Source organism: Protopterus annectens, chromosome 8.part0 (genome assembly GCF_019279795.1).
Source record: "Protopterus annectens isolate FY-2018-M chromosome 8.part0, PAN1.0, whole genome shotgun sequence".
NCBI lineage: Eukaryota > Metazoa > Chordata > Ceratodontiformes > Protopteridae > Protopterus > Protopterus annectens.
In genome coordinates, this window is record NC_056741.1 from 1594155485 (window position 1) to 1594181864 (window position 26380).

Here is a 26380-nt window from a genome sequence, read left to right on the forward strand (position 1 = left end):
ATATATGTCCCATAAGTACAGGCCAACATGGAAGGACTGTGTCTGAACAAGTCTGCAGAGGACTACAAACTGGCCGCCATATCTGACCCTCCAGCTGACACAAGCATCCCACAAAAGGGCCACATAGAAACAGACAACTGGTGCCATAGCCATGTCAGCAAGCTAATTGCAGAAACGTGTATAGTCAACCCCTGTGGATATACAGTAAGTGCCCACCAATAACCACATAGGTGTTAACCCATTAAGTACTTAACATGTAATAAGTGACCTGGGGACACAAGTTGATAGATATCCTGCATTGGACAAGCATGTGGCTGTAGTGGTTACAGAAACATACCATATACCCACCTAATCATGAAGGTTGTCAGATTTAGATCAGGGGAGGTCATTGTGGCTCTGCAGTCATCCTTCATCAGCATCACAATTGACTACAATGGCCCCTGTGGGATGTACCTCAGCAGACACCTCCATCAACTGGAAAGACCCCAAAAGTACCTCACAAGGAGTATCAAAGAGCTTGAACAGATGCCATGTGTTGCCTGATTAAACAAACTGCAGCTCCACACACTACCATACTGCCCACCCAGAGGCAAGCTGTGCCTGATGTATAAAGCCATGTCCAAGCTGGAATCAATGAACATGCTGCACCTTGTACAATCTGAATGGCAGTGAGCTATGCACATGAGAGACCTGAACCCCAGCACTGACATACATAGGACAAGCTGTCCTGAATGATCCATAACACAGAAGCCACCCGCACTCTTGAGTAAACTCCCAGTACAGGTTAGCCAGAGAGTCACTCATCGACTCTCCTCAAGAGGAATCTTGATGAGTGGATGGGAGATGGGTAGGTTTACCCTGGGTATCACTGTTATGTCACGGGTAGACGGAGGCACAGTATACTAACCATGACATATGTCATGGCAAACTCCAGTTACAATGTGTGTCGAAGGACAAACACACTCTCTGACTAGCATTAGAAATGGCCTAGGGCACATCGCTAGTGTTTGCCAATTTCCACCTATGTTGTGGAATACACTACCAATGTTGGACACGCCTGGTTTAAGTAGTCCATATCTGAATATAATGCAACATGGTCATATGTGCACAACTGGCCCCTAACCAGTCTGTTGTGCTCACTATGAAAATTTAAAGCAGTGATAGGACTAAAGCCCAGGATACTGTCCACCACAGTGAAAGTACTGAACCAGTACACTATACGGTACTACAGTGTTAGGTCAGTATGAAAGGATGTTGACAACTGTATGCAAAGTATCCCATGCAAACCCTGCAGGCACAGTATAATCCCTGTTGTGTTCAGACAAAAAGCAGTTGGACAGTAAGTACACAACATGACACACAACACACAACCATAAACGTGAGATATTGTTGAAGTTCACACTCATCCACAAATGTGGTGGACTGCAGAGTTCAACATATGGAAAGCTCACACTGGGTATGCTCGCACACTTTGATAAATGCGACATATGTCAGACAACATGCCATGGAAAGCCTGAACTGGGCATGCTCACACACTTAGGCCATATCCCAGTTTAGCAGTTGGCCACACATATCTGGTATTTGTACGTGTTATTGCAGGAACCAACCACATTACAGCAATCTGCCCAGTGCACACAGTTAAATGACTACAGAGACATAAATGATATAGTGGATCCCTCTCATATTCAAACATCTTCCACATATACACAAGTTGTTCATAGAAACAGGGAATGCTATGGCAATAAAGACCTGCAAACAGTCTATCAGCAACAAATATTGTGCATCTGACAATTAAACATATGGGTGTAGAGGTCAATACTAGGCTGTTTGCCCTAGGGAATGAAAGCTTAGCCAGAGTGTGCTTGGCATCTGCCTCCCCAGTACAGTAGGCTACTGTGCCACTGTAAAGTAGGTCACATAAGGCATCGTTTGAGGCTAGTGTGCTGTGCCTCCATCAAGCAGGGACACAGTGGAGATCCCAGGGGTTGAATTTGCTATGCCACATCCATGTTGTTGGTGTGTGCTGGAAGAGGGTTGGTGAGGACCTCTAACAGTAAGTGGGCGTCAATAACAGACTGAGGGGAGCCTTATCTGCAGTGTCTGGACAATTTCACTGTCAACACTTTGTCGTGATGATTATGAGGGATTGAAGTGTCATGCCAGTACTGTTCAGAGATGTCCTCCCTCTCTGGGCTACTGCTCTGCAATGTATTAGCTCACTCCGTCTGTTGGACAGCTCATATATGGCTGGTGTACACCTGACAGGTGTCCTGTTGTGGAGGAGTCATGGGTATATTTGGGATAGCATGATCAATGCAAACCTTCCACATGCTCATAGAATACAATTGTCAAGGATTATGCAGAGTGGCCTGTATACTCCCCCAGCATGGGTCCTTTGAAGTCTTCCACCCCAGTCTTCACAAGTGTAAAGTCTGCTTTTGATAAATACACGTTGTTTGCAGTGACAACCTTGCCTGGGGGTGGGGATGGGATATGGATGTCCAGGGAAAGGTGGGTATGGTCAGATATCAACAATGGTGGTCTACCTCTGGTGTGGAACAGTGAGTACCCATGTTGCAGATGGTCAGGTGCAATATGTATTCCCCCTTGTGGCTGTGGTGAGTGGTCCTGCCATACTCACATGGACTCACAAATTGTAGTGGCTGTAGGGTAATGTCGTAGAGGCCTGAGTACTTCCCACACACAATATACCTGTACCTGACGTTAACAACTGGAATGGTGTATGTGAACACCTTCATATCTTGGATGTGGGTGGGGTGGTCCGAACTGGTTGTGTTGTGTGTTACAGGTCCTGTGGTCATGAAGCATGGTATAGAACATGACCTGCCAGTGCTGATGTGCATATCTGACCCTGAAGTAGGTGGCTGCAAATGCATATATATGTTATCCCCCACCTGACAGGTAGTAATAGATGTACTTACCTCTGTATAAATAATGATGCCAGCACCCTATAAATACTGCAGGTGCAGAAGAGATGCCCAGTAATTCGGATAGTGCACTCTGCTAATGCATCTTCTTCAAGTGTCATAATATAGTTAGGTAGGGGTTTGAATCCTGTAAATGCTCAGTGTGTGTATGGGTGAGCGGGGTTGGTGTGTGTGCAATTCTATGTGAGAAATATGTCCCTTTTGGCAACTAGGAAAACACACTACAGGATGCACATTCCCCTTTCTAAACACTGATGATGTCAGCACCCTATAAGTACAGCAGGAGAAGGGAAACCTCCCAGTAATGCGAATAGCACGCTCTGCTAATGCATCCATCTTGGGTGTCATAACTTAGGTAGGGGTTTGAATCCTGCAAATGCTCAGTGTGTGTTTGTGCAAGTCTGTGTGAAAGGAATGTCCCTTTTGGCAACTAGGAAAACACACTACAGGATGCACATTCCCCTTTCTAACCACTGATGGTGTCAGCACCCTATACATACATCAGGAGAAAGGAAAACTCCCAGTAATGCGAATAGCACGCTCTGCTAATGCGTCTGTCTTGAGTGTCATAACATAGTTATGTAGGGGTTTAAATCCTGCAAATGCTCAGTGTGTGAGAGAAATGTCCCTTTTGGCAACCAGGAAAACACACTACAGGATGCACATTCCCCTTTCTAACCACTGATGATGTCAGCACCCTATAAGTACAGCAGGAGAAGAGAAACTCCCAGCAATGCAAATACCGCGCTCTGCTAATGCATCAGTCTGGAGTGTAATAACACAGTTAAGTAGGGGTTTGAATCCTGCAAATGTTCAGTGTGTGTGTTTGAGGGGGGGTTAGTGTGTGTGCAATTCTGTGTGAGAGAAATGGCAACTAGGAGAACACACTACAGGATGCACATTCCCCTTTCTAAACACTGATGATGTCAACACCCTATAAGTACAGCAGGAGAAGGGAAACCTCCCAATAATGCAAATAGCACGCTCGGCTACTGCATCTCATACTAGTGTCATAACATAGTTAGGGTTTGAATCCTGCAAGTGTGTGTGTGGGGGGGTGAAAGTAGGGTGTGTGCAATTATATGTGTAAAAGAACTGACCTTTTTGGCAAACAGTACAACACACCAGCTGCTGCATATTCAAATCTCTACGCAGAGATGATGTCAGCACCCTACAAGTACAGCAGATGAGGGCAAATCTCCCAGTAATGCAAATAGCACGCTCTGCTACTGCGTCTCTCAGTACTGTCATAGCACAGTTAGTTATGGCTTTGAATTCCACAAATGCCACGTGTGTTTTTGTCACACAGAATGCCCATGTGTGTGGGTTGTTGTTCACAATAATGCATGACATCGATTAAACCAGTAATGGCAATGCACACAGATGACGTATGTGTGTGCCAAATACACATATATACCTGTGACCTTCAATAGTTGCCATGTCTGACGCCTGCCACATGTGAATACATGGTATTTGCACTGGATAACATTATGACTGCGGTTTTCTGTGCGGGTGCTGCATGTGGTATGTGTATATACAGTGTGAGTTGTATATGGTATCATCCTAGCAGCAAGGGATACACATCTGGTCTGGGGCATATAGTCTACATGTTGTTGATGAACAGGTGCTGCATGTTTTCACCTGTTGTGGTAGTGGTAACAAGTTGTTCCATAGCAATGCAGTGACTACATGCTAGGAACCTTTCAGCTAGGGTGTTGTAGCTACAGTAATTCATCAGCAATCAGTAATACTTCAGCATTCTTGGTGTGGGTATGATGCCAACCAAGGTCAGGGTCATACCAGCCTGTGCCACATTGTCAGAACGCCCTTCTATGTTCCCTATCATGTAGTCCAGGGAGGTACATCACAGGTCAGCCATAGTGGCATGGACAATGACTGAGTCATATCTGTCCATGCCTCTGACTGACCTGTATGCTTGTGTTATGTGGTGGACCATAGTGCCCCATGGGCATATCACTGTGCCCTTCACCTTGTCCAGCCTGGTGAGTGGGACCTCACTGTACCAGACAATAAAGGTACCTAACACAACTGTAGAAGGTGTGTGGTCTAGCCGTACAGGCAGTGACTGTTTGGCACACAGGATTTGTGTGCTATGTGTTGCACGTGCTGTGTTCCGGCTTAATGTATGCCTGTGTGCCAGCTGCAGAGGTGTCTGCTGCTCAGGCAGGATGCTATTCTGAGGCTCCACGAATGCCCCAGTGTGTTCATGTGTTTGGATTGCTGTCAGTGTAGGTCTACATCAGACTGGTATTGTAGTCACTGTAGTATTTCATGCCACCTGACAGGTTATGGCAGTACTGGGTTCAGAGTGCTTAGTCCCCAGTTTGGCTATGTGGTTGCATCTCACACATGTGTTGTACGTCCATGTGTAGGGGAGAGGGTGACTGTGTACATGTGGCAGCTGTGACACTGCCACATGACTCACATATTCCACAACTGTACCATAGAGGTGACTGACAAGTGACCTTTGCACATGCTACCATGGTATTGTGATTGTCATGGTGATTAACAGCACATAGGGCCAATGGGGAACAAGGTACAGAAGGTGAGTATGTGAGGGTGTAGTGCCTGTGATTAGTTAGCACTGGCATATATGACTGCTCACGTGGTCAAATGCCAGGTAAGTCATATGCAATGTGTCACAGGCAACGTACATGCGAACAGGACAAACAGTGACGTTCTGCCAAGTGAGACATGGACATACATATAGTAAGCTATGCAGATGTCACTAGGAATCCACAGAAGCTCTGTAAATCTGCATTGCAGGTGGAATCAGTGTTCCAGGGTAACTGCAAGCAAACATGCATGCAAACAAAGCTACAGTAAGCAGGGCTGCATGTAGTCCATTGTACAACAAACAAGCTGTACCAATTCCAGTAGGTAACAGTGCAAATATGCAGGCACTATACACATGTACATGGAAATACACAGGTCAGATGGCCAGGGTCCAGTCTCAGCACACACAAGTGTACAGACCATGTACCGTCAGGATGTACAATAACCGGATGGAAACCCAGGTGCTCACACCTGCAGTAATACACATGTCAAATAACAGACACTGAGCCTTCACTCAGTGGTTCCATACTTAGTAGGGTGTATGCTACCTGTCCTGCCACCACAGTATCCCTGACATTTATGGGGACTCTCCCTCCTGTGAATGTTAGTTTTGTGTGTTGGGGCTGTCTAGCATGGTATGAGATGTGAGCTTGCAGTGCTAGGGTGCTCCTGTGTGTCCTGTACCAGTCGTGTAGTACTGCACACATATCAACATCCTCAAACATCCGCATTGCAGAGTCCAGTGTGGGCAACATGCCACTTTCAGTTTACATGTCCATCATTGTGTATCAATACTTTCATTACCTTATCCCCTGTGCTACCTATGTATGTGGCCTTCTGTTGACATCCTTACCACCAGTATGCAAACATGTGCAGATGATACACTATGGTACTTACCATGGGTGTAGACAACAGTACAAGACAATCATACCCTTACTGCATCAGGCATGCTGGGATATACCCACAATTATATCAGCACACAGTACTGTTAACAACATGATACTATTACTACACATCTATATAGTCACCCTGTGCATCAGCAACATCTTAACCTGTACCTGCACTGATGTTACAGATTGCAGGAGGTGGCACAGTTTCATCATATGCACAGGGTGTGAACTTGGTATGCCTGAGTCTGCCACTGATACCACCAATTGACATGTATGTGTATGTGTGTTGGTGAGGGACAGCAGTACAAGGTGGGGCAATGTTGATGCAGTGTGTGCATGTATGCGGTAGCCCTAGGTGTTGTCAATTCGCATGTGTGTATGGATGCACACAGTTCCACCTCATGGCTGCCATATACCGGTGTTTGTAGACAGCCACAGACTGTACCTGTCAGGTCATACAGATCAGTGTCTCTGGCCACGGACACGGTACCTGTGCCTTGCAGGGATGCTACGGACCGTATCCGGTACCAATCCAGACTGGGTACTGTCATCAGAAGCAGGTGTTCATTGACTGGACACAGATCCCTGTCAGGCCTGTCCAAAGCCACGTGCACGTGGTCTACTGGGGCGGTCTGATGACAGCACAGACCCAGCATTGCTGGGGCTGCTGCTGGCACTATGGGGGTGGCCGCTGCCCTGTTGTCGTCTGTGACGACTGCCAGCTGCTGCTGTTGCTGGCATACGCCCACGTCGACGCCTCAACCATCCACCATTGCCCTGGCTCATGGACATGTAGTTGTGGAACTGATCTAATATGTCCCCACAACGTCTGTCTATGACATCGGTGAAATTACCGATGGCAGCCGCAATGTCACGCATACTGTCAGTCATGGCTGTGTGACATGCTGTCAGCTCCCTCAGACCATGTCTGGTGTACCGTTCCATATGTGACTGTGCCTGCATGACAGCCCAAAACATAGCTGAGGTTGTAAGACCTCTGTGGGCACGTCTGACAGGGGCAGTACACCCACGGATGCTCCCACGAGAACCCCTGGACATGTGTCTGTGTGGTACCATCTCAGCGCCATGCCCATGGCTGCTGTGTGGGGAAGCATGTACCACAGATACCACATTACCCTGGTCAATGCCCACTGTATCCTGTCCATCACCTAGGGACATTGGTGACAAAGGATGTATTGGCAGGATGACAGTGCGCATTGATGGGGTTGACAGCTGTGTACTGTCAATTGGCTGACCAATGACGGACCCTGGCACACCTTCCTGTGCCATTACACAGATGTCATCATTATCAGTACCCATGGTACTTGATTCAGGTTCCCTCCTGCATGACACCAGAGCAGCACCAGAACCTGTGGGAGGGAAACAGGAAACACAGTTTACAATGTCTACACAATGTTACCAGTGATGCACACATGCACACATGCACACGTGCACAGGTGCACACATGCACACATGCACAGGTGCACACATGCACACATGCACAGGTGCACACATGCACACATGCACACATGCACAGGTGCACGCATGCACACATGCACACATGCACAGGTGCACAGGTGCACACATGCACACATGCACACATGCACACATGCACACGTGCACACATGCACACAGTTGCACACCTGCACACATTTGCACACAGTTGCACACAATTGTACACTTGCACACAGTTGCACACTTGCACACTACTCAGTATGCGAGATATCAACACACAGACACAGACACACCTGCATGCATACACAGAGCACTACTAAGTGAGCCTAATATTACTATTACTATCAAGACTATTAAAGGTATTGTTAATACACACTCACCAGCATGGATAGGCTGCATTGCTGTTACACCGGAGGGACCTGCAGAAGTGAGGAAATTAATGTCAGTGGGCACAACTGTGCCATTGTTACTGAGTATGATACAGGTCAGTAGTACAACAGTTGCCTTTCACAGGTCAGCTGCTGATATTGAGAATATCACACTTGCACATTAAATACTATGATGACAGCTACAAACCAAGGACACACCTCAGACATGCATTAACTACCAGTGTACACAACAGTCAACTATACTTATGGCATATTACCTGCACGCTCGTAGTCTTGGTGCTGTGTGGCTCCAGCCTCCATCATAATGTAGGTCTGCTGCTGTTGTTGTTGTTGGTGGGCAGGAGCCACAACACTTATGAGTAGTCCCTCCAGTCTGGTGAGTGGGGGATGTGTAGCCACCCCACCACCTGTGGCAACCTGTTGCCTGTGGATATCCGACGCACGCTGATGGACATTTCTGATTAAATCACTGCAGTGATGTCGTACCTGCTCATATGTCCTATTATGCGTGCCTATGTCATTTACCCGACGGACCAGGTCTTGCCACAGTGCAGCCCTCTCCTGCTGATTCTGGCTGGTGAGGGAAAAGAGTTTTGCATAATCCTGCACCAGGCTCTGGTGTATTTCCTCATCCTCAGCTGCAGAGTATGCTGGATTGCACTGGTGAGCCATGGTCCCGAAAAAGGAAATAAAATGATATCAGCAAAATATGTCAGCAGAATTTGGCACACATACTACACATGCTACTCGACTGTTGTGATACAGCATATCTCATATATAGCATCTGTCTGTCTATTGGTGGATACACATGTAAATGGCAAGGTATCAGTGCTCAGCCAACAACTGTGCAACAGTACCTGGCACACTCCATACGACATACTACCAAACCCCAGCAGTCAGAACACTGATTCAAGTCCAAAGCACCTCCTCACTCTGGGGGTTTGTATGGAGGTACTGTATGGGGTACATCATCAACTACTGTGATCTGACCACAAACTAATTGCCCTGGATATACATATCCCACCTCCACCACCAGCACAAACAACTACAGTGAATAACATTTCAAATGCAAACTTTACACTTCGTAAGACTGAGATGGTATCCTTTAAGCCCACTGGGTCAGTGGAAGCCACAACCCACAATGCTGACTCCTTCACAAATGATTTCTACGGACATCTCCGAGAATGCATGGATCATGCAATCCCATATAAGACCAAGACACTCTCCACAAAGGGAAAGCATCCTGTCTGGTGGACCCCAGCCATAGACAGATTGTATAACAAAAGATGGAAGCTACTGCAAGACAGGGCATAATTCCATAAAGGGAAGGCATGTCTGATCAGCACTAGTAAAGAGCTATGTTCTCTCATACAAACATCCATGGGCAACTTTGAGAGGGAAATCACCAGGGACACTACAGATAACCACAAGGCCTTCTTCAGTTATGTTAGAAACCTGGTCAGAAACCCTCCAATATGCTCATACTTAGTACACAACAACAAATAATTCATTGAACCCACAGATATTGGCAACATTGTGGCAGACAGGTTCAGTGCAAGTTTCCCCCCTCCCTCTCCCCCAAACTAAGACATACTTATCCCAGCTGAATGTAACCTCCCTGTCATCACAGATGTCCAGGTGAGAGCCTCCCTCAGAAAAGCTAAAAACACAGCGTCAATGGGACCTGATGGTATCCCCGGTTGCATGCTACATGAACTCCAAGAGGAGCTAAACACACATATAGAAGTGCTATGTAACACTAGCCTGACTACAGGATATGTACCTGTACACTGGCGTACAGCAGCAGTGGTTCCACTCCACATAGGAGGCACCTCTACATACCAATACAATACAACACAATACAATACATTACAATACAATACAATACAATACAATATGCTATTGCCCCTGGGACTACAGCAGCATACTGTTCTGCTACCCTGACCATTGTGACACTTGTGATGTGATGGTACCTGCTCCTGTCAAACAGTTACACAGGGTGACTCATATGGCATACTATCTATCTGACTAACATTCAGCAGGGGTATGTGTGACATGTACTCATGGGGAGTCTTGCTTCTTAATGCTGTGTGGTTTATTGCAGGGTATGTCTTATCTGTGGGTAGGAACCTGTACCTCCGCCATGTGCTCTCTACTGTGGTGTCAAGGACGACACACAGCGGTCATGTAGGTTGTGGATGGTGTGAGGTGTTACTATGGTTGTTGGACATCTGTCATGGGTGTGACTTAAGTATGTAAATCCAGGAGTGGAAACCTCTATGTGGGTAGTATGTGTGTACTCTGTGGTGTTGTCAGTCACTATGCATTGGTAATGTGTTTGAGTGCATTGTCACAGTGTTGTACATGTCACTGTGCCCTTCTCCATATCTGTAGCTGTCATGTGAGGTACATACTGTGGCAGCCATTGTGTGGTGTGGAGGGGTACACTGACCTACATGGCCATAGCTGACACACCATGTCTGCTGACACATACAATGTGCAGGTATTCCAGGAATAGTGTGCCACTGTGACTATCATTGGGGGGACTATTGTACACATTTATGACCCTGTTCACCCCTGACACATGCAGTGGTGGGCAGCCAATCACCATATCTGGTGGTTACTGGTGTAGGTGATTTGAAATGGGGTATGGTACTCCAGTTTCAACACTGGTGTTCACTTCATGCCTTTGTCACCAGGCACTTGTTGCAATACATCTGTACACATGTGCCTCACTCAGAATATATATACATCTCTCTCTCTCTCTCTATATATATATATATATATGTATATATATATATATATATATATATATATATATATATATATATATATATATATATATGTATATATATATATATATATATATATATATATATATATATATATATATATATATATATATATATATATATATATATATATGTATATATATGTCTGTATACATATACACATATATATATATCGATGTACATATATTGCTATAGATATGGAGAGAGGGGGGAGAGTGTGAAAGAGAGGGGGTGAGAGTGACAGAGGGGGTGGGACAGGGGGAGTGTGAGATCATCATATACAGTCATATCTGTACATAGTCAGATCTGTCTGTCTATGTATATGTATCTACATATATCTATATCTGTATGTGTGTATTACATATATATGTTTCTACATATTCTATCTACATCTGTCTGTCTATTCCTACATCCCTCTCTATCTCTATGTATACATATATGCATATTATATATATATATATATATATATATATATATATATAGATATATATATATATATATACATACATACATATATTGACATACATACGTATCCATATGATAGATAGGTATATCAACATGTTTGTTTACAAAACTGTATACACACACTAACATACTGCTAAACATACATAAATGTGAAACCTACTTTGTACATTGCACTACAACCTACATTCAACCTACATTGATATGTGCACATAGATGCCCTCACATACATATGTATATACAGCCTTCACTGATAGTTGCTGTATGTCCCCTGCCCTATGCACATCTTCATATACATATGGATACAGACCAATGACACATATGGAGGGTTCACAGTATGTAGACTTTGAAAGTATTACTTTACATTACCTGTGTTTGTCACAGCTGCTTGCGTGGCTTTTTGGTTTGGTGTCCTGCTGCTGCTCCAGTTGACAGATGTCAGCTTTCTAGTAGGTTTTGTTGAGTGTTTTTGTTTGTGTGTGTTTTTTTTTTCTTTTCTCTCTCTCTCTCTCTCTCCCTCCAGAGGGTGCAATGAAAGCATTGCATGTGTGAACTGGGAGTATAGCATGCTTTTGTAGGTATCTGCATATGTCCATGTGATGGCCTCTGCACCAATTGTTAGCCAGCATTTGCTAATTGCATGCAGCCAGTTGTGTACTGATTGCAGTTCTCACTGTGATTCCAGGACAGTGCTATAAAAAGGTATGTGAGATAGGCATAGCCCTTTCAGAGTTTAAGGGCAGGAACCATACTGGTATGCTGTGGACACTGTTCTGTGAGTGTAAAGGCTAGTATCTCTCTCATATTTCTGGCTGTGTTGTAGATTAACATTTCTCCCTTCATTTCTCCAGTTTCCTGTACTAACTGTGTATGTACACTGACACCTAAGACTACTACTACTGTTAATGTGGGTGTGTGTGCTTTCCTGTGGGACATGTGGTGTAACTGGTATATAGCAGTGGCTCTTGCACTTTGTTGCTATGGCTTCAATATTTGCCCTTTACATTCACTACTTGTATGCCTGCTAGGTGTCTTGACTGTAGTGTGTTGCTGTGGCTTTCCTATTTTCCATGTACATTCACACCTTGGAATGCTTGCTATATCTGCTAGGGTGTTACTGCATGCAGTGTGGTCTGGCCATGGTGTGGGCCTTGACATCTATTAGGGTATTTGAGTATGCTGCTGAGCAGGCCCCAGAGACTCTCAGGTGCATCTTTTATCTGCCTCATGGAATGGTACATATCAGTGGGGTACACCCATTAAATTATCTGGTATTCTGCAGTTGTGACTGTGGGTTAGCATGAGCATATGTATTACTACACTATTTCTGACGTGCAAGGGGTGCATACTTTCAGTACTTCATAGTTACCATTGCATGTGTTGTAACACCTTTCTGCCTACTGTTTGTACATTTCACAGGGAGTCTGTGGGGCATCCCTGTAACTCAGTCACTGTTGCTATGTCTAGGCTCTTAACTATTCAAATATGGCAGTGTCAGACCTCACAAGTGTACAGATATTTGCAGGATGTCCACATTTTTGTCTCATATTTTGGTCCATATCTCATAAACAGCTTTTTCTGGCAAATCACTCAGGGCTCAAGTCAGACTATAGTGACAAACATTTCAGTTTCAGACCTCATACCCTTCCAAACACCCAACATAATTGGAAACCTGCTACTCTCTCAACTGTCTAAGTTTGTCGGAACAATATTTGGAATGTGTCCCTGTTTTTGGGCCTTTGCTCCACATTTTTTATTACTTAGTCCAGATGTGTTGCTGTAAGAGGTTGTGGGGTATGGGCAGTGATTATCCTGCTGTGAGTATGTGTGTGGCTTGCAAGGTGCTACAGTGACATTATTACCTAATAGCTACCAACTAGCATGGCTGTTTCTGTTCACACACTACTATTATAGAAATCCACTACATTTGACAGTAAATATACATGACATGCTTTGTGTACTACACATCCTATATTCCCTTTACATTCATTCCTACTATTGCATGATATATTTATTGTAGCACAATGTTCTTAAACAACAGTCATGGCTTAGTGGTAAGTCATGCAGACTACTGTTTCCAAGGTCCTGGGTTTGGGACTGACAGTGAGATTTTATTTTGCTTTTTAGCAGACTACAGGCCCTGTCATTCAGAGTGACTAAGGCACTTTTAAGCAGTTGTAACCGGGTTAGCGCTGGTTTGCGTGGAGCTTACACATGCGCACTGGCATTCAGCTCTGAGCACACCCGCTTACAACCGCTTAAAAGTGCTTACTCTTGCGCACACCCACGCTAATTCCTTTGAAAGAAATGAAAATGGGGAGACAGGAAAGTGGTGAAAAAGGGGTCACAAAGAGGGTAAGACAGTAGGGAAACAAGTTCGGGTTTTGCAGGAGGGATGTAGGTAAGGCCCATAGCTGCCCATTTCTTCATCAGCAACAGCTGTGCATATGGTTGTAATATGGTGTGACATTTGAAACCTTCCACCCCTGAGAGAGGTGTAAGGACAACAATAATACTTGTTGTACAGCCAATTGTAATTGACAGTTTCCATGTCCAGCAGACATGTGTGCGAAATGGGCAGCTATGTATGGGGTGTAATTTTTTTGTGGGTACAGAGTGCCCTTTTTTTTTTTTTTCAGGTGAGAGTGGTATGTCAGGTACAGGAAGTCGGTATAGCTGGGGAGGTAGGTTGGGTAGGTTAACAGACAAGACAAACAAGACGCATACAGGGGAGGTGTATGACACATGTGGGGGGGTTACACAATTGACGGGACGGATGTTTGGATATCTAGAGCCCATGAGCCCACAGATGGCAACAGTGGAACTGATATCCCCACCCATGGGCAGTTGCCACTGTGCCTTGACTGCCCATGACGGGGCTGTGCTGGGGGCTGTGCAGGCCGGGCAGCAGGCACGCCCGTTAGTTGTGCCACCCATGCCTCAAGCTGGCATAGGGGCCCAAGAACAGCATCCCGGATCTCCCTACGCACCACAGTCTGGACATTACGGAGGGTGAGTGGATGTTCTCCTCCGGCCACACTTGCAGAGAGGGGGACGAGCCCCATCCCCTGCAGCGCTTCCACCCGCAGGTGGCACAGGGCCACCGGAGGAGGGTCCGGCCTTGGCACTACTGCCAGGTGCACTCGCCAGCTGAGGAGGGAGAGGTGGGTCCGCTGAAACCCGCCTTCCCTGTCGTCCTATGTTTTGCATTATGTTATGACAGTTTGGGTTAGTAATGTACAATACCATTCACAATTAGTTGTAACAGCATGCATTAGTATTCCCATTAACCAAACACCCAGATATTCAAACCATTGAACAGCAAGCATAACACATGCATAATTTGAACAGCAATACACAGTCCAACAACATGCAGGGTTGACTGATGGCAACAGGCCATCAGGTTTGGATGTATGAACAGGGCAGATGCATCAACGTACATGCAAATATGTATGAACCAACAGGACAAATGTCCAGGGGTGTTAATTGTGATTGCACATACCAATTTCACGTGGAATGGATTATATGTGGTTATAGGGTAGGGTGAAGAAAATTTAATTAACAACTTCAAATAGCAATACATATGCTGTACATTTCTAATAGCTGCAGATATATACACACTACAGTTCTGCCTAGAGTTTCCTATGTGATAACTGCTTCAGGTTGGTGATAGGAATGTTACTGCTACATCAATATACATTTTCATTTTTATTCATACACATTCATATCTGGCTCTGTTCAGCTACATCATCCTGCTACATTTGCTTTACATAGCTATAGACAACTGTGGATGTTTGGTATTTCAGACAACCATACTATCTGCATATTGCAGACTGAGAGCAACATATCCAGATTTTGGGACACACATTCCAGCTGCGGTACCGTTTTCAACACATGTTACTGTTTGGTTCTGCCTGTCACATTCATTTCATTCTGTACTGACTGCAGTATACTTTATTCAGGAGTTATTACTACTTTATTGGTGGATTCATAACTCTTTCTCACACTCTCTCACTTGTTTTATTTTTACAATTCAGGATGGTACTTAATTCTAGGCTTTATTGACATGTTTTACATGTAGTTATAACAATCCTTTCCAACAGTCTCACTTCTGTCATGTTTCTGTATTTCAACAGGGATATATTTCACACATGTGTTTTACTCAGCTTCTGCAGCTGTACTTTTCAGCCTGCTGCAGGTTATGTACTATTATGTTACAGGTGGGACATCTTTATTTCATACTTGTTTAATTTTTATGTTTGGATTACAGGCTGCATCACACTTTTGTAATCAAGCAATACTTGCAAACCCTCTTACACTGTTACTTGCACATTTTATTAATTAGTGACTACACTGCACTCTTTTGCTAACTGTCATACTTATATATTTATTTACAGTTACAGGGAGAGAATTACTGACCTGCCTGGTGGCGCAACCATGCCAGCCTATCGCCATAGGCTCTACGGATCACAGAACGGACACCTGCAGCTGTAATATAAATAAAGTAATATTGGAATACACATCTCCATAATATCAGCTAGGTTAATTTCTTACATAAATAATTATATGTAACTTACTCAGTAGTGGGGCGTTGGGCATTTGCCAGGCCTCCTGGATCCAACGGTTCAGTTGGTCCTGCTTCTGTCTATTCAGGTCCGCATGGTGGTGACGGACCTGCTCACCAGTCCTTGGTATCCCTGTGGCACTGGTGAGATCATGAGCCAACCGGTTCCACACCTCAGCCCTATATGATCCCCACAGGACCTGGCCCTGCATGAGTTGGGCCTCATGATTGTGGACAAGGAGCCAAACCATATATTTGGACTCCTCAACGCCCCACCTCTGTGCTCAGAAGCAACTACCCTCACCTACACCTGACATTCTGGCTGCAAGTCGGTTCTACAATCGGTTATGCTGTGTATTCCCACCTATGGGGCTTATGTATGCCGTGTTTCCCGCACTTATCTGTGATTGGCCATTTTGGAATTGTATCAGCTTCACAAAACCTGCTTTGTCATGCTCCTCTTTCTATTCATTCCTATATATATGCTATTACTGCATTTCTAAGTGCAACTGTCATGGCTTAGTGGTTCTGTATCTTGACTATGGTGCATGGTATTCTGGGTTCCAACCTGGCCATTGCTTTTTATATTTTATGACTGTCTACACAGGCTAGGAGATGTGTCTGTGTAAAGGCAGTTTTGATACAGCTTGCTCAACGTTGCCCGCCGGTTAGCTTGTTGGCACGATGCACAGCTCCGCGCAAACAGATCACGCTGGTTTACGCATGGTTTGGCTGTCAGCACGCATATTACACTCACCTCAGCCATGGGCACACAGTTTCAGCGTGTAAAAATGCTGCTCAACCCCAGGCACTCGTTTTACACCTGTTAACCCACTGCTCACCTACGGGCACTCATTTTATACCTGTTAAAACACTGCTCACCTACAGGCAGATGTACTCAACTTGTTAGACTGTAGCTCAGCTATAGGCACATCTGACATTTTTTTTTTTTATTATCTCACATTTCTTCAAAATACATGGCCCATTTCATTACATTTTACATAAAATATAATTTTATATGTGTACATATATGTCAGGGACTTATTTTGTGCTTATTTCACTAAAAATAAAAATTGATGTTGTGGGGGCTCGAACCATGACTGCCTGCTCTTCAGCTGACGTCTCTACTGCTACGCTATTGCTCCTTGGCTTACTTTGCATATTTAGTTCTTATATGCTTTTCCACTGACTGCTAACTGTGGCTAAGCTACAGGCACACCCGCGCAAACGAGCGCACTCACGGGCAAACATCTTTACAATTTAAAAAAAAATTATAAGATGTTCATTTCTACATTTTATGTTCGTAGTCTGTGGGGGCATGTGTTGTGTTGTGTTTATTCACATTTACACGGGCTCTGTCGTGGGGTTTTAATTTCAGGACTTTTACTCTTCTGGGGGTGTGTCCATTTGCAGGGCTCGGCCTACGGACACGCCCCCTACTGTCTTCCACGGACCGTGTTAGCCTTAGGTGTGATTCAGCATGCCCTCATGCATATGCATGACATGATGACATCACACCGTTTAACTGCAGCCTCCGTGTAAGCCTTGTAACTCTTACACGGAGGCTTCGTGAATCCTGCCCATTGTCTTTCTAAGTTTATAAGAGCAATATTTAAAATCTGTCCCTATTATTTGGCTTTGTCCAGCATACCTCTCAACCATACAGATTTTTGCAGAATGTCCATATTTTTGCCTCATATTTTTTGTCTGTTTCCCATAAAATTGTTGTTTTCTGGCAAATCACTGGCAGATCATTGAGGTTTGAAGTCAGAAAATAATGACAGACAATTGAGTTGTAGACTTCATACCCTTCAGAAAATACATGCTGATGGAAAACGTGTATTTCTATCTACTTTCTAAGTTTGTAAGAACAGTACTTAAAAGTGTCCCTATTTTTGGGCCTTTGTCCCCCCATTATTTTTGGCTTTGTCCAGATTTCTTGCTCTAAGAGGTGGAGAGGTATGTGTCTATTGTGTGAGAGGTTGAGTGGTATGGTTGAGAGGAATAATCTTAATGGCAACCTTATTGACTTTTTATTTATTTATTTATTTACTTGACCGGAATAGTCTGACTGGGCAGGTGCACTTTTTCAGCAGAGACCCAAGGAGGAAAACTCCAGTTTGTAATGTATGACAATTAATAACATTTAATAACAACAGAAAAGTACAAGATAATAACTGTTAAGATACCATAATGACTTTCTATTTTTATAAAAGCAATATTTAAAATCTATCCAAATTTATTGTGCAAGAGGTTGAGTGGTATAGGGTAGAGGTATGCAAATGGTATGCAAACCTCGTTGCTGTTGCTGCCAGGGATCTCTCTCTCTCTCTCTCTCTCTCTCTCTCTCTCAAACACGTGCACACACACACACACACACACACACACACACACACACACACACACACACACACACACACACACATTCTCTTTTGCATTCATGCACACATTCACCCACACAAGATCATTCTCACTCTCTCTCGATCTCTCTCACACACAGTCTCTTGCATTCATGCAGGCATTCACTCACACATGCAGACAGAAACACACACACAAACACACACACTTTTTTCAGTTTTATTTTACAGTTGCTAAACAGCAAAAGTGCTGCTTAGCGAGTGTAAAATGACATCTTGATAAATCTCACTGCTCACTCTTTCTCATAGTCGCACAGTCTCTTCTTTCACATACACGTACATTCTGCTTTCATGCACGCATTCACTCACACACGCAGACAGACACATAAACACATTCATGCACACACATACACATATTCACTTTTTCATTTCACTCAGTGCCTGGCGACCCGGTACCAAAGGATCCACAGTCTGGAGGTTGGGGACCCACTGATCTGAAGCATGGTGATAACTACTCTAGTATGGTCTATACTGGTCTCCTCTTCACAAAGCCAGCTAGGTCATCATGGGTGACCATAAGAGAATGTAAAGTCTAGCAAGTGCCTTTGCATTTATTTTGCATTCACATTAATAAGGGCTAGGGGGTCTACATTTTTCTACTTTTGCAAAGTTTTCTATAGGTTTAGGGGCTTAGACTCGTACAGTGACAGTTATAGGAAAGAGTGAGTTTAGGCCATGTGGTGAATATGCAGCTGAAGGGAGCCAATTACCTCATAAATACAGGACTTGATTTCAACAAACGCTGCTGCTATTGGACCCTGGAGGATTCCCACCAGGGATGCATAGTATAACATGGGAGTTCTTAAGCTGTGAAATAGGATCTCTAAACTTACTGGCATCAATTGGTTTGAATCTGTATAGTGGTGCAGAGGATGAAAAAATCCTGAAGAGTATCAGAAAACTGTGGAACAGGGCTTGACCTGGGATATAATTTAATGAAAAATTTCCTGACTTCAGCAGGAATACTAACCCCTTCTCTAACTGAACAGCATTTAGTTTAGATTTGACCATCAGCTCTTCAGGTCATAATCTAAAAGCTTATCAAGTTTATTAGCCAAGAAAGATGCTTGCAGGGAAGCTGTTCTTAAAATAACTTTGCCTTTTCTAAATATAGCCCTGCTCTTCTTTGCCTCTCCTGCTTATATGCCATTAAGTTGTTTTTGTCTCAAATTCCTCTTTTTTCAAATCTCATAGAGACTCTAGACATTCCCCACCAGCTCGTGAATATTTGTGTATAATTTGGCAACTACACCTCAGCACATATGTTCTGGTTTGTTGTAAAATGATTTCAGCACATTGGATATTTGCTAGCTAAGGCAATGAGCTGTTAAAGAGCTGCTTCTTGTAATATAGAATAACAGAGGACAAACTACACTGGACAAAAATGAAAAGTTAGCGCTTTTGTTTACTAGGTTAGCAAACTTCTTCAGACAAAAGGAAGTAATAAAAACTTCAGTTTATAATTTCACAAGTGATGACATAATTTCCTAGTCGTTACAAGACAAGCCTCAGTTTAAAGTACCAAGCCACTTACAAAGGCATAATAACAAGCCCATCTTACAAAAAATTGTTCTTAAAAATTTGTAAAAAAATCAAACCATTAAATAATAATAAAATAAAAAATAAAGTACATATACATGTACTCTTAAAGGGTGTTATATAAACAAAAATAGAATGCATGTATCTCACCTAAAACAATTTGCATAAAGCGAGACAAATAAATCAAAATAACCATAAATGAAATATGTGTAAGGCTGATTAAGGACTTTAGACTTGCCAGTGTATTTAATCATGTATTACATTCCTCTATATTATTATTTGAAAAAATCTGTGAGAATGACTTCAGAACTACTTTAAACAAAAGGGGTTTAAGTAGTATTGAATCATTTAACTTGTCTAGATCAGAAAGGGATTGTTATAGAGGATTTAAGGTTCTCTAACATCCGTGTCATGAAGCCTGATAAAGGGGGTGGTTTGGTTTTCATGGACAATGTGGATTATAATAACATAATTGGTATGCTTTTGACAAACAAAGCCTATGTTAAAGTATCTTTGAATGAACTTAATGGGGTATATCAATGTAGTAAAGACTTCATTAATGATTTATTTATTGATGGACGTATTGACGTTGACTTGTTTAATTTTTTGTCTATTCCACATCCATTGATTCCCACTTTATTTGGCTTGCCCAAAATACATAAAAATTTGATTGACCCCCCCCTTTTCACCCAATTATTGATGGTAGTAGACAATCTATTACTTATGGTTGCTCTAAATTTGTTGAAACTAAGCTCAAGAATGCCCTAGAGAATGAGCCAAAGAGCTGTAGAGACTCATGGGCATTTTTAGGAGCTATGAATGATCTTCCCTTTTCGGAAAACCTTAATTTCCTCACAATTGATGTCCAGGATTTATATACTATTATACCACAGGATATTGGATGTGAGTGGATTAGAGATTTTTTACTTGAGAAATGTATTGATGGTTCATGTATTGATTTGGTGATCTATCTGTTAGAATTGGTTCTGAGTAATAATTATTTTTTATTCAACAATGAATATTATCTTCAGAGATCGGGTGTTGCCATGGGATCTCCCTGTGGGGCCACGTTTGCCAACACAGTTATGGCCTTCTGGGAGAAAAAATTCCTTTTTAAGGATGCAGTCTTCCAGGAGAGAGCTGCATGGTACACCCGTTACCTGGATGATATTTTTATACTCTGGCAAGGTGACAGATTTTCAGCTGAACTATTTATTCAAAATATTACCAAATTTTCCAACTTCTTGGAATTTACATGGGAATTTAACACTGATAACATTTCCTTTTTGGATGTTGATCTAACCAAAAACTACTGTTTGAATAAGTATACTTCAAAAATATTTAGGAAATCCACCTATTCTAATGCATTCCTTCACTTTTCCAGCTGCCATCCTTTCTTTCAGAAGAAGGGGGTAATTAAGGGCAAACTAGTATGGGCAGCAAGGATGGTTTCTTTGGAATGTGATTTCATTATTGAATGTAACTTATTGAAGGAGATGTTTATTAAGCGTCGTTATCCGGCTGAGCTAGTTGAAGATGTTATTAGTGAAGTATCTTTAAAAAGATCTAAAGGCCTTTTTAAACCTTTATTAAATGTTAACAATGCTTCTACTATTATTGAATTAGGCGTTAGACAGTCTAACATTTGCACTGATTTTGGTGTAGTTGGCAACAACGTACCAATAATGGCTTCTAATGAGAATAGACTTGACACTAGCTGTCCAGTTTCTTTAATGGGGACGGATATAGCCAAGTTGGGTTTCATCACTACTTTTTCTATTGATGCTCCCTTATTGAAATCAATCATTTATAAAAATTGTTTTTTTTTATTTTTGATGATGTTTCAGTTAGAAATCATGTGGGGGACTTTCCCTTTGTGGTCTTTAGAAAAGGTAGAAACCTGAAAGGCATTTTTGAGAATGGTATTCCAAAATATTATTTACCACACTGTGGCATGTTTAAATGCAAAGCTTGCTGCTGGTGTAAACATGTTAATGTTACTACTTGTTTTATCATTAATAACAAAAAATATCAAATTAAAGGTAAATTTAATTGTAATACAAGGGGTGTTGTTTATTTGGGTTTATGCCTAAAATGCCTTGCCTTTTATGTGGGCAAAACAGAGAGACCCCTTAAAAGCAGAATTTATAAACACCTGTATGGCATTGATAAAAAGAACTTGAATAATGCCTTGGCTAGGCACTTTAACGCTTTTCCTAGCGATGATTTTAAATTTTTGGTTATTGAAAAAATATGTGATAATATTAGAGGGGGACCCAAAGATTTAAAACTAGATGAGAGGGAGCTTATTTGGCAACTCAAGCTTAATGCCTTATCTTCACCAGGGCTGAATGATTCGGTTTCTATCAAAAGTGTTTTGAAATTGAAGGCATTAATGTGTTAGAGCCTTACACATATTTCATTTATGGTTATTTTGATTTATTTGTCTCGCTTTATGCAAATTGTTTTAGGTGAGATACATGCATTCTATTTTTGTTTATATAACACCCTTTAAGAGTATATGTATATGTACTTTATTTTTTATTTCATTATTTAATGATTTGATTTTTTTACAAATTTTTAAGAAAAATTTTTTGTAAGATGGGCTTGTTATTATGCCTTTGTAAGTGGTTTGGTACTTTAAATTGAGGCTTGTCTTGTAACGAGTAGGAAATGATGTCATCACTTGTGAAATTATAAAATGAAGTTTTTATTACTTCCTTTTGTCTGAAGAAGTTTGCTAACCTAGTAAATGAAAGCGCTAACTTTTCATTTTGGTCCAGTGTGGTTTGTCCTCTGTTATTCATATTTTAAGTTTGTAGTTTTGTTTTTTAACAGTTTTTCGTTTTCTTGTAATATAGGTTTGATTCCCTCAGCCTTCATTTGCCTTCTGAGTCTGCCAAATTATTTTACCAGACAGTACTCCAGGGCTGCTTCTGAAAAGGGCCACTTGAGTCCAGTGGTCTGTTCCAGGCTGTTTGCAAATGTGTTATACATTTGTCCTTTGAATTCATGCACCCTTTCTATAGCCAGTAATTAGTATTTCACTGTATGTTATTTGAGAATGAATTCCAGCATATCTGTTTTAGTTTGACGGGATGCTAGATGTATTTTCACTTAATGTGAGTTTCAGCAGAACAGCATTTTACTGTTTCTCATGCTAAGCCTGTTTTCAATGTTAGTGTGTGTTGTTTTGTTTAGAATATAGCTGTCAGTGTCACATCTACAAAATGTGAAATAAAAGTTTTAAACAAGATCCAAATACCTGCGATAATTGTAAAAATAAAGAAAATAGCGTACACTGATAGGTTTGAATGGTGTTCATGTTAAATGGAGAGAGAGAGAGAGAAAGAGAGAGAGAGATAGAGAGAGACAAGTAATGGAACATTGGCATGGCTGGCAGGGGCCTGATTCATTACCATGTATAGGGCTCCATTTCTCCACAATCCAACTGTGTTGACTCTGGCGGTGTATGCTGCAACAATACAGAATTATTAGCCATTCAAGTAGGTGAGACCTATTCTTGATGAAAGAAAAAACATAATGTGGTCAAAACTGAGATGTAGGCTTCCTGCAAGCATGTAAGACCCCCCCTCACAAAAATGGTGCGTTGTATGCTGTGATATTTCAGATTTTTGTATGACATATAGGTTGTTCAATAAAAGCAGATGCAACATTTATTTTGCTTTATTTATTGCACTAACGAATGAATTCTCAGTGGCTCAATGTGTTAATGCAGAAAGTTATGAGAAACAGTGCAAGGAATGCAGGGTTTGAATCCAGATTGCAGTTGTTTAGCAGAGGGTTAAGGGTGAGCTGTAGTTAATTTGTTACAGGTTTGGATTCCCTCAGCCCTCATTTGCCTGCCTACTGTGTGAACTTGAGAAGGTCATGTAACCTGACAGTGTTTGTAGCAACTGGAAATTTGGGCTAGGCTCCTCAATGGTCTCCTGGACTACAACTTTATTATTTGGAAAGGAAGGAGCGTCTGGCATAATGGCTAAGGTCTTTACCTCACAGATACAGGTTTTAGTTCTGACTTCTGAATATTAGCATTTGCCTATGAATTTATTCATGAATAGGCCTGGATTGTTTAATAAAAGAATAAATGTGTTACATTTTAGTGGTCTATACATTGCATTTTAATAATATATTTTTGCAGTACCTTTCTTTACAACCTCCAGCAACTGCAAAAGGGGTTGACACTTGTCAGGTCATCTAGTTTGAATTATTTGTACTGATAATCATATTGGATGCTGAAGTACAGTCTTCTTTCCAACACTGGATTGTAAAACAGTTCATTGTTTAGTTAAAAATATTGCTCTATCAGTTAACGCAGAGGACTAAAAGCTCAGACTTATTATTGAGATGCATCCTGTGTAGGGTTTGAATTTTTCCACTTTCATTTGCCTACTGTGTGACATTGAACAAGTCACTTAACCAAACAGTGTATTAGAGGAAATTGGAATTTGAGCTAGGCTCCTTAATGGCTCCCTGGATGTCATGTCTAGTAACAATGACGTGTTGTCATTGTTTGCCAGCTATTCCCAATTGCTCTAGTTCAGGAAAAGCTATGGCACTATCAACAGCACACCAGTTTTTTTAATGTAACAATTTATTTTTAAAGGGAAGCAGGCCCTGCATTTGTAGATGAAGTACAAAAATGCAACATTGTTTGTCAGCAATAGCCTCTGCATTTGTAATAGTTCCCTAATGTGGAATCATTTAAATAACTTTTACTTCTGCAGAGATTGTGCATATTAACTTAAGGGTTCCTATTATTTCCTTGAAGAGGTGTTCTATTGAACTTCTCTTCATCAAACTTGAAACCGGGAAATTTGAAAACACTGAACATCCACATAAGCGATTTCTTTCCTTGGGAAAGAAATTGCTTGGCCATCCTTGTCAGTTTGCCATTTTCACTGCTGTAGTGCAATCTCAGAGTTGGTATATTTAGTTAAGGGAGGTGTGGGGGGTGTGTGGGGAGGTGAAGTCCCCCACTTTGTAGTGTTTGTGGTTATTTGTTGGGGTTTGTAGGGCAAGCAATTTATTTCCAAGGGAAAGAAATCACTTATGGGGAGGTTCGATATTTTGAAAGTTCGTGGTTTTAGGGTCAATGAAGAGGCATTCAATGGAACGCCTCTTTGAAGAATAAATATAAACCCTTAACTTAATATATGTCATCAGGTGGTTAATATTTCTTATGGTCTTATAAATACTCTTCAATATAAATTGTGCTGCACACGGCTGGATCTTACAGACCAACACTAGTGACCTTTATGCGATTTCTTGTAGCTCGTCCAAAGCCTGTTCATTTTTAAGTGGTCTTTAATTTGGCTTTGAATGACTAATTATATATATATATATATATATATATATATATATATATATATATATATGTGTATATATATATATATATATATATATATATATATGTGTGTGTGTGTGTGCGTGTGGATTAAGTAGGAATACTTTTGCTGCTGTGTTTGTATGGAACAAATTTTAATTATGTGTCTGATCATTATTAATTTTTTTCCCCAAAATCTTTATTAAATTTACACATATGACAAAGTCAATCTTACATTTATATAAATGAAAAACATACAAAATTATATCACTTTATTTACAAACAGTTTATATCACAGACACCATTGAAACAACTATAGTTGTAAACATTATACATCACTTATAAACCATCCAGTCATTGTCAGTTAAGCATTGTATACCTCATTCAAATCCTGCCTCTTAAACCTCGTTCCTGGTCTGTGTATATTGTTCCTACAGTTCCCAATTTTTTCCTATGTAGTTTGCTCCTTCCCTTTTCTAAAGATCCCAGTTCCAGTTGTTTTATCTCTGTTACTATATTCACTACTTCTAGTAAAGTTGGTCTAGACTTTGATTTCCATTTTCTAGTAATTGCTTTTTTGGTAGCCATCATAATTAGACTCCGCAAGGCTTTACTATGTCTAGGCAATTCTGATTCTGTAGCATAAGTAAAAAAAAAAATCATCTCCCTAGTCAGTCCAATCTGCTCACCCAGCATGTCCGACAGAGAGGTCTGCAGGGAATCCCAAAAGTCTGCCAACTCATCACAGTCCCATAAAATATGCTCCCAGCTACCTCTTTCTTGCCGGTCACACCTCTAACACTTTCTATCCACCTGAGGAAAAATTCTTTGGAGTCTGCTTGGGGTATAAAAGTACCCATGTAAACACTTCCAGGCAAAGATCCTAAATCTTCTAGACTTTGTTGCATATTTGGGAGATATACATATATCCCCCCATTGTCTCTTTGTGAATTGCTTATCCAGTCTTTCTTCCCAATCCTTTATAAGCTCCTCTGATTGA